Raw genomic sequence first — 9,795 nt, forward strand, 5'->3', positions numbered from 1 at the left:
TGACCTTCCAATCTGCAGTCCAGCACGTAACCACAACGCCGCCAGGACTCCTGGCTCAGAGTCCAGAAAATGAAACTCAGTGCCATGGGGTTGATTCTGACTCATGGGAACCCTATAGGACAGGGTAGAACTGCCCCTGTCGGTTTCTTAGACTGTCACTCTTTACAAGAGTCGAAAGCGACAGCCCAATGCATAACCACTATGCCACCAGGGTCCTCTCTAGACTGATTGCTTCGGGTCAGATACCACTGCTGGTGGCCCAAAGTAGGGGAGAACGTATGCACCTAGGAGTGAGGTATATGCTGTGGGCCAGTGGGTCTGCACCCAGAGCTCACCACGTCCCTGGGGAGAGGAGCTGGTTACTGGGAATGGTCTAGGCCTCACCCAGCCCCTCACACCAGACTTACCAGGGGCTGTAGCCCAAGCAGTGCTACAGGGACACAGCATACGTACTACCCATGCGGGTCCCCAGACACCCCCACTACTGAACTGCTCGAAGGTGTCGGCTGTGACTGAGCAGGTCAGCCCTTCTCTGGGCCAGTTTCACATTGAAGGGCCTACTGCTGAGCCCCTGCTAGAATGACGGTGTGTTGCAGTCATTTGATGAGCTGAGAGTCCTTGTATAGCGACTGTTTTAGGGAATGGACTGTGAAATCTCCCCAAATTACTGTCACTTTGGGAGAGAAGAATGTCCCTTGTACTGGAGAGATTGGAAGGACATCGCCTCCACCACCTGATCAAACTGAGTGCCGCCCACCATGCTGCAGGCCCCGCAGCCTGCTCACCTGTGCCTCCTGAGGTGATGGGGCTGGGGGAAGAGACACTGTCACCTGAGCAACAGTCCAACTGAGCAGATCCGGATTCAGGAACATTCCACAGCACAGCTGCTACCAGCTCAGTGTCATGAGATGCACAGTTATCAATAAATTGTTGCAGATTAGAGGAGACTGGTGAGATAGCAACCAAAGGATGGGCCTTGATTTAAACAAACCAACTAAAAAACTCTGCAGGAGACTTTTCATAGAAGGGAGTTTAGAAATGAGGGAATTGTATGTGAGGGGTTGGTGTCACTGGGAATTTCTGGGGAAAAGACTGCAGGTGACCCTTGCCAGACGTTTCCACATTCTTGTGTGGTGACATTGTTCAAACTCCAGAGTGGGGAGATGGGAATGGGGCAGCTCCTGGTGCGGCTCTGGTCTCTTCCCCATTTAGAGGTCTCCTTGACACCAGTGGGTTGCTAAGCACAAGGTCTCCAGTTGGAAACCACCGGCTGCTCTGAGCAAGAGAGACAGGGCTTTCTACTCCCGTAAAGAGATGCAGTCTGGGAACCCCACCGGGGTAGCTCTACCCTGTCCTATCGGGTTGCTGACTCAGAATGGACTTGCTGGTGGGGAGTTTGGGTTTATGATACCAGGGGGGCCCCACCACTTCCAGGACAAGTGCAGATGGGGCCTGAGGTTTCTTCAGCTGCTCCCTGCCAACGCCCCCCACATGACCCTAGCTCTCCTTCACTGCCCATGAGGGTAGTGGGGTAGGCGGTTCTGGAGGTCAGCCTCTAGCCGGCCCCTGGTGGCCATACCGCTGACCCCGCCAGCACTGCCTGGCCTGGCCACCAGCCAGCAGATCAGAGCTCACAGCGGCGTCTGTGGGCTTCATGGGTGAGAAGTGGGATGAGAGGGGCCAGGGCACTTTCCCAACCTGCTTCACGCTCACCTTCCGGGACAGGGCCTCCCACTTCCCACCCCACAGGGCCTCCTGCCGGGAGCATCTGGACCTGGAAGCAGCCACAAGGCAAGACTCCCAGCTGCCTGGGTCAGAGCAAGGAACCTGGGCAGCCAGTCTGTTCACACTGCTGCCGCCGCCGCGCGCTCTTTGTCTGGGGCTCCACAGCCGGGGGCGGGCCCGGCGCCGCCAGCCCCGCCCCTGCCTGGCCCCGCCTCCTCACGCAACTTGGTCTGCTGCCCACTGCGCGATCACTGCCGACTGCGCCTGCGTCCACCGCCTGAGCCCCTGGCCGCTTCTTTCCTCTTCGTGTCCCCCTCGTCCTCCCACCTTGGTGGGTGGAACTTTTCCTTCTATTCATCCTCCAGTCATCAGCATGACTGTAATCCCCACAGGGCCGCTCTGCACCCCACTCCTGCCCAGCCAGCCTCCCTGTGCCCCTAGCTCTACCTCCACCCAGCCTTGACAGCGCCATCAGCCCTACACTCTACCACCCTGAAGTCCTTGCGGCCCTGGGATGCAGTGAGGTCCCCTGCTAGGTGTTAGGGAGCCCAGGGGGCCTAGCGGGCTATAGTGGGCTAGGCACTGAGCTGATCACAAGGTCAGTTGTTGAAACCTACCAGCTGCTCTTCCTCCCTGGGGAAGGAGGAGAGTGCCTGCTCCGCAAATACTTCTAGTCTCAGAAACCCACGGGGGCAGTTCTACTCCACTGTAGATCAGTGCTTCTCAACCTTCCTCAGGCCGCAATCCTTTCATACAGTTCCTCATGTGGTGGTGACCCCCAACCAACCAGTTATTTTCGTTGCTACTTCATCACTGTCATGTTGCTACTGTGATGAATCGGTCGACTCCTGTGAAAGGGTCGCTCGACCCCCAAAAGGGTCACAACCCACAGGTTGAGAATTGCTGCTCTAGAGGGTGACAGTGAGGCAGTGAGGGGTGGTAGTAGGTTGGGGCCTTCACATGGGAGGTGAAATTTACATTGAATGAGCACTTACACTTTCTGCCCACCCCCACCCCAGACCCTGAGCCTTGGACCTGCAGAGGCACCCAGTCCTCCCTCCCTGCTTGTGTCCCTCCTGTGCTTGCCTCCCTTCTTGCAAGAAGACCACCGGAACCAGAGAGAGCTTGGCTTCTGCCCAGCTGGGGCCTCCTCGGACTCTGGGCTCCTGTTGTCTCCGTCGGGGTTGTGGGCCTCACCTGGCATAGATATGTCACCCAGCTTCAGCTCCGGGGAGCCTGAGTTGGTTCCAGGATCTCTGCACACACGGAGAGTCTGGGGTGATGGGTGTGGTGGCTCACTCCCCCCTGCCCCCAGGGTGGGGGAAGACCCCAGTACCCTGAGCTCTGATGCTGTCTGGGGCCTGGGGCAGTCAGTGCCCCTTCAGACACCCCCTCCTCTCCCACTCTGGCACAGCTTGAGAGAGCAAGGACGGCCCTCCCGCAGCTTGCTGGCACCTGTGTCCCGGGGTCCCCTGGGGCAGGCCCAGGCCACTGGGCACATGCTCCAAAATGGCAAGAAGTCTGTCACCAAAGGGCAGCTACTATCTGATGCCACCTCTGGGAAATGCCCTGGAAGTGGCAGAGTGTAATGAGGATGACAGTGTTCAGGACCTAGACATAGGTGGCCAAACGGCTTTGTGAACAGACTGAACATCGTGAATTTGTGCCCTGTAATGGCTCCTGAAAGAGCCTAGGAGGGGACTGGGGCCAAAGTGCAAATGAGCTAGCCCCAAATGGGCCTTGTGTTAGGCCCACTTGCCCAGGGATGGGATCTGGTGAGGGTTGGTGCTGCAGTCCCGAGCTTAGGCCCCATAGCCCTCTTGAGACTGATATAGAAGATATGCTGGAGGGCAAGCAGAGTCACGCTGGAAGGCAGCTCACACGGTGGTAGGGCCAGGAGGATGGCAGGTTTCAGAGTGTGGGGCCAGCAGTGTGCAGAGAGGGGTAGCCTGTGGGCACAGCTGGGTGACAAGGGATGATGGGGTGAACACAGACATGGAGAGTCACTGGGAACCGGGGACAGGGACACAGCATGTGTCCTTCAGTGGTGTGGCCTTCAGATGTGTGAAGTGTTGGCATATGGAAGATAAATTGGATTTCTTCTAGATGGCTCTTAAAGGAGACGGATTTGTGCTTGATGAGGGAAGCACTTTTAAATGGCAGAGTTTTGTGCTTTCAGCTTGGTTAACAAGTCCCGCAGTCCTGGCACTAGAAGGAGAGTGGATTTCTTTCTTCTGGATGGCTCCAAAGAAGGCGGTCAAGCACTCAATTGAGGAAGCACTTGAATAATGAGTGTCTCTGCTCTGGTCCCAGCATGCTCCAGGGCCTCAGCATACTGGCCACCCTGGGTCTGTTCTCTCCTCCTAACTGAAGCCACTGGACTGGCCAGCCTGGCCAGTCCCTTCTCAGTCCTCTGACCTTCTCTGGGGCTGTTGGAGTTCAGAAAGCAGGCGGGGTGTGTGTGTGTGTGTGTGTGTGTGTGTGTGTGTGTGTGTGTGTGTGGCTGAGAGCCTCATGTATGACATTCTCCCCAGAGGTGACAGGGGCTTTGACGGTCGCTCCCGGCAGTGGGATGGCTTGGGGCACATGTGTGTGACTTCTGCTATGGGTAGACAGCGCCTAGCAGGCTGATCATGTGGGCGAGCTTCTGTCTGGCTGCTGAAGATTTGGTCTGAGGACTAGAGTTCCCCTCCTCCGCTTCCTGTTTACTGGTCTCAGCTCTTTGGGTGACAACAGGTGACCTGTGGCACTTTCCTGGGTGACTGAGTGTCAGCACAAGGCAGGGGTTGAGGAGCAAGTGTGAGGGGAGGGAGAGCAGAGAGGTGTGGGTACAGCCCTGGTTCAGGGGACAAAGGATCACCTCCACCCAGACCCCCCAGTTTCACTCCCTCCCCATACTCACACAAGTCTTTACCCCCCTGACCAGCTGGCCAGGCAAAGACCTTGGTGTGCTCACTCCCTGCCCAGAGCCTGGGCCGAGAGGCCGTCCAGAGGCTGATGACCAGGGCAGTGGCCCTTACAGTGGGGCAGGGCAGGCAGCCAGCCCCCAGCCTACCACATTGTCCTCCTCAAGTATTCGCCCATAGGCCTCTCCCTCCCACTAAGGTGGAACTATTTGCAGCACACTGAAAGGTCAGGCTTCTGTCTCATTTGGCATCAAGTGTGCCTGCTTCCACTGCAGATGCGTGGCTCCGTGCTCCCCACCATCTTGAGCCCAACCAGGGGGCTCCTATTTTCATTCTAGTGTGCCCAAATTTGCATCGGGTGCAGGGGCAAATGGACCACCGGGTTTTCCTTCCCCACACTCCAGTCAACAACGCCTGGGTTGTGGCACCTGGTGGATACTCGCATCCATGCAGCATCGAGGGCCCCGACTGAGGCGGCACCTCTGACCATCTTCATTGTGTTCGCTGCTCGCCTGGGTAGCCTTGGCCCCTTTCCTGCCAAGCCATTGTCTTTGCTTATATAAGGACCCAAACCTCACTGCCACCCAGCCTTCACTGAGTGTGCGCACTGGAGGGAGTCAGCTGCTGTATGAAAGTTGCCCTGCTTCTGTTCTGCTTCCATTTCTGTCGGCAGTCACTCTTCTCCGGCCCGGCCTGCTAGGAGGCTCACTTCCCCAAATTGGCCCACCTGCTCTGTGTAAGGTGAGGTCTCTAATGGAATGGCTGCTGGAAGAGGGCTGGGGGGCGCATGCTGTGAGGAGGGGTCTGTGATTGCTTTTTCTGGGGGATGCAGGCTTGGGAGAATGCGAGTCTGGAGGAGAAGCAGGCCTGGTTTTGAACAAGTTCAGTATAGCGTTGCCTTGGGACCTCAGCGGGCTAACTGCCCACCCTCATCACCTTCTGAGGTGCTCCGGTGGGCTGACGACTGGGTGTGCTTCCCTCCCTGCCTGGTAACAATACCAGGGGCCTGACATCCGCCTTCTTTGCCTCTTCCCTGTGGTTCTCCACCTTTTCAGTAGCCCTGGCCCCTGGGGACTCAGCTGGCCCTACCTGCCTCCTGCAGGCGCTGCCCCTAGAAGAGCCATGATACGAGAGTGGGAAAAGCAAGCGCAGGCTGCCTGGTACCCACAGACCAGCATTCTGATTTGAGCTGCTGGGTCTGTACATGCACCCATCCCCCTCTGACATCCAGCCCACCCTGCACAAGCCCCACTGCCTGGCACCAGTTTCCATAGCAACACTACTACAGTGTGATTCCAGGGAGAGGGAGAAAGACAAGCCTGTGGTTCTCCTGTCACCTGAACATTCCCCCTCCAGCCCCCCAGCGTGCCTGGGGCCTCCCTGGTGGCAGCAAGCCTACCTCGACAGGCTGCTTCCTCCACAACCACCCCAGGACAGCTCTGAGCTGATAGAGAAGGGCAATGGGAGTGGGCGGGGAGGGTGGGGAAGAGATAAACGGTTCAGAACAAAAAGTCAGGATTTGGGGGGATCTGTGCTGTGAATCTTCCCCCTGTAGTTGTGTCAAGCAACTGTGTGGAGCTGGGCTGGAGCATTCCTGCCACATGGGCACGGCAGCTGGACTCCCCTCAGCAAAAAGGGACAATGAAACAGTTTTTTTCACAGTTTGAGAGCCAGGCCTTTGGAGTATTTATTGTCTTGATTTCTTTTAATCGTTTTATTGGGGGCTCGTACAACTCTTATCACAATCCATACATACATCCGTTGTGTCAAGTACTTTTGTACATTTGTTTCCCTCATCATTCTCAAAACATTTACTTTCTACTTGAGCCCTTGGTATCAGCTCCTCAACTGTCTTGATTTTTGATAAAACTTAATTCATTGTATGTTTAACAAAATGAAATCTTCATCATGGCTGCAGTGAACCCAGAATTTTTGACAGTTTGACACTGGTGTCACTGTGAGGGCGCAGGTCAAAGCCGTGGTTTGTGCGATATTTCCGCAGAAATGTGTTATTTTTAAGAAAAATCTCCCTGTAGGGAATGAGTTCCTGGCCTTGGGGGTGGGGGGGTGGGGTAGGGCCAGGATCATAGTTTGTGGAGGCACGAAGGTCAATTAGTCCACAGAGACAATGTGCTACATCCTACTTGGATGAGCAAAGACTGGGGTCTTAAAAGCCTGAGAACAGCCATCTATGACACAGCCATTGGTCTCTTGCAGTCTGAAGGAAAGAAGAGTAAGGAAAATTGAAGGAAGTCACATGGAAACCGTTAGTCTAATGAATGGAAGGACCCTGTGAACATCGGTCTCCACATCCCTGAGACCAAAAGAACTAGGTGGTGCCCGGCTCCCACTCCCAGCTGTTCTGAAAGGGATCTCATTAGAAGGTCATGGAGAGAGTGGGAGAAAAATTTAGTTTAGAAAGAGAACTGTTTACTAGTCAGAGACTGGTAGACCCCCAAGACTCTGGCCCTCAACCACCCTTCAGGCCAGAAGCTGAACTCACTCCCATGGTTCCCTTTTCAACCAAACAATACACACAGGTCTATAAGAGGAACAGTAACATTGGGAGGTAGAATAAACAACCCTTTGAGACCCAAAGGGAATTTTCCCCCAGTGACAAAATTTGGAAGGGTTAGGAAAGGAGGAATGGAAACACAGGGAGGACATGGGAAGCAAGGGCACATTGAGTTGAAGCAGGATGTAGATGAAGCATTGAATGTAAATCTGCTGATCTGCTCTGTCAACCTTCACCCAAATCACATGAAGTGTGTGTGTGTGTGTGTGTGTGTTTTCCCGGTAGGTAGTTATAACAGCAACAGTTTCTTTTGGTGAGCCCAGCCTTTGTTTGTTTGTTTGTTTTTATAAATCATTTTACAGGGAGCTCTTACAGCTCTTATCACAATCCTTACATACATCAAATGGATCAAGCACATTTGTACATATGTTGCCATCATCGTTTTCAAAGCATGTTCTTTCTCAATTTTATTTTATTGGGGGCTCTTACAGCTCTTATCACCATCCATACATATATCCATGTGTCAAACACAGCTATATATATGTTGACATCATCCTTTTCAAAACATTTTCTTTCTACTTGAGCCCTTGGTATCAGCTCCTCATTTTTCCTTCCCTCCCCCCACCCTCCTTCCCTCGTGACCCCTAGATAAATTATAAATCATTTTTATTATTTTCATATCTTACTGTCTCCCTTCACCCATTTTTCTGGAGTTCATCCCCGGGGCGGGGGGCGGGGGGTGGGCAGGTGGTGGTGGTGGTTATACCTCGATCATCATTGCAACCAGTGCTTTTTGAGCCTTTTAATACATCTGATCCAAGCTGTCATTACTACCCAGGCACATTGGCGCTCCCATTCACACGGTTTTCTCTGCATGTGCTGCAAGTGCACGCAGTTGTATTAGTTGTTTCTAGTGTGTCTATAATTGCTAATTTCGCCAAATGCTCTGGTCTTTCACCTACAGTATTTTGGTTAAGTGGTATTGGTGTGTGAACTTGTTACCTTGTTTCAAATAGCAGTCTTTGTATCTAAGTTCTAATACCCATTGCAATGGCTACACAGAACTCATAGGCAAAACTCATGATTAAAGGCTTTATTAAGGAAGCTGCCAGGGAGAAATGCTCAGGATACAGTGCTTATCAGGACATGTTACAGCGTTTCCGGTCTTAATGACAAATGCCCGAAGAAGCATACCACTCTGCTGTAAGCCTCAACCGGAAGGCACTCAACTCCATTTCCGTGGGTCAGCAAGTCCAGCTTCCCTAATTAAGTGCCCAGAGGGACCCCTCTCCACAAATCAACCTCCTACACAAAAACACTCAGCTTAACTTGCTCTGTGGGTTGTGAAAGTCCACCACTGTGTTGCATGCTCTGGCTCCTGGTTCTGATGCTGCTCCTCTGATAGTCTAGCTGTCATCTGGATCCAGGAGATTCATTGTGTGGGGATCCTGGGTCCAGAGGACATGCTCCACTCCTGGCTCTTGCTGGTAATGAGCAGCCCTCTACTTCCCAGAGGGCCTGTTTTATACTCAGCAGGACAGAAACCTAGGGAATCCTGTTGACAGTGACTTGCAGGTGAATCCTATCAGTATCTTCCTCCACCTTCTTCCCAGACCCAGGCTGGGAAAGGTCATGTCGTTGGGGGTTTGAGGCTTTGACTACAAGTTGTTGTTGTTCTTGTGAGGTGCCATCAAATCAGTTCTGACCCATAGCGACCTTATGCACAACAGAATGAAGCACCTCTCAGCCCTGCACCATCACCATGGTTCCTATGCCTCAGCCCATGGCTGCAGCCACCGTGTCCATCCATCCCCTTGAGGATCTGCTTCTCTTTCACTGCCCCTCCACTTTACCAAGCAAGATGTCTTTCTCCAGGGACGGGTCTCTCCTGACAAGATGGCCAAAGAACACGAGACCCAGGCTCCCCATCCTGGCCTCTAAGGAGCAGTCTGGCTGTACTTCTTCCAAGACAGATGTGTTTATCCTTTTAGCAGTCCATGGTACTTTCAATATTCTTCTCCAGCACCACAATTCAAATGCATCGATTCTTCTTCACCCTTCTTTATTCCAATTCCAACTTTCAATGTCCAACTTTTACATATATATGAGGACATTGAAAAAACCCTGGCTTGGGTCAGGTGCACCTTAGTCTTCAAAGTCCCACCCTTGCTTTTCAATCCTCTGAAGAGGCCTTGTGCAGAACATCTACCAGTTACAACTCATCTTTTGATCTCCTGACAGTTGCTTCCATGAGCATTGATTGTGGACCCAAGCCAGACAAAATCCTTGACAACTTCAACCTTTTCTCTGCTTATCTTGATGTTACCTATTGGTCTGGCTGTGAGGATTTTGGTCTTCTTGACATTGAGTTGTAATCCAAAGTGAAGGTGACCTTCTGTTAGCTAGAAGACCCACTTTAAATAATTCACCACCCATGCACCTGTGTCAATATTTTCTTTTTAAATGAAGCAGCTGTTACAGGTTAAGGAGGAGAAAAATCAAAATTCCATCACTGATAGTGCTGTCTTGGGCAATAATTCTGTCGTTAGTGTTCATATAATGTAGGAAACTCTATATGTAAACCATTCACAATCATTGTCACCTATGCACATGACTAAGGATTCTGGGAGGAGGTCCGTGTGTGGGGGG

The sequence above is a fragment of the Echinops telfairi genome, unplaced genomic scaffold, assembly GCF_000313985.2.
Source record: "Echinops telfairi isolate 266 unplaced genomic scaffold, ASM31398v2 ScPeMD7_7472;HRSCAF=8510, whole genome shotgun sequence".
Lineage (NCBI taxonomy): Eukaryota > Metazoa > Chordata > Mammalia > Afrosoricida > Tenrecidae > Echinops > Echinops telfairi.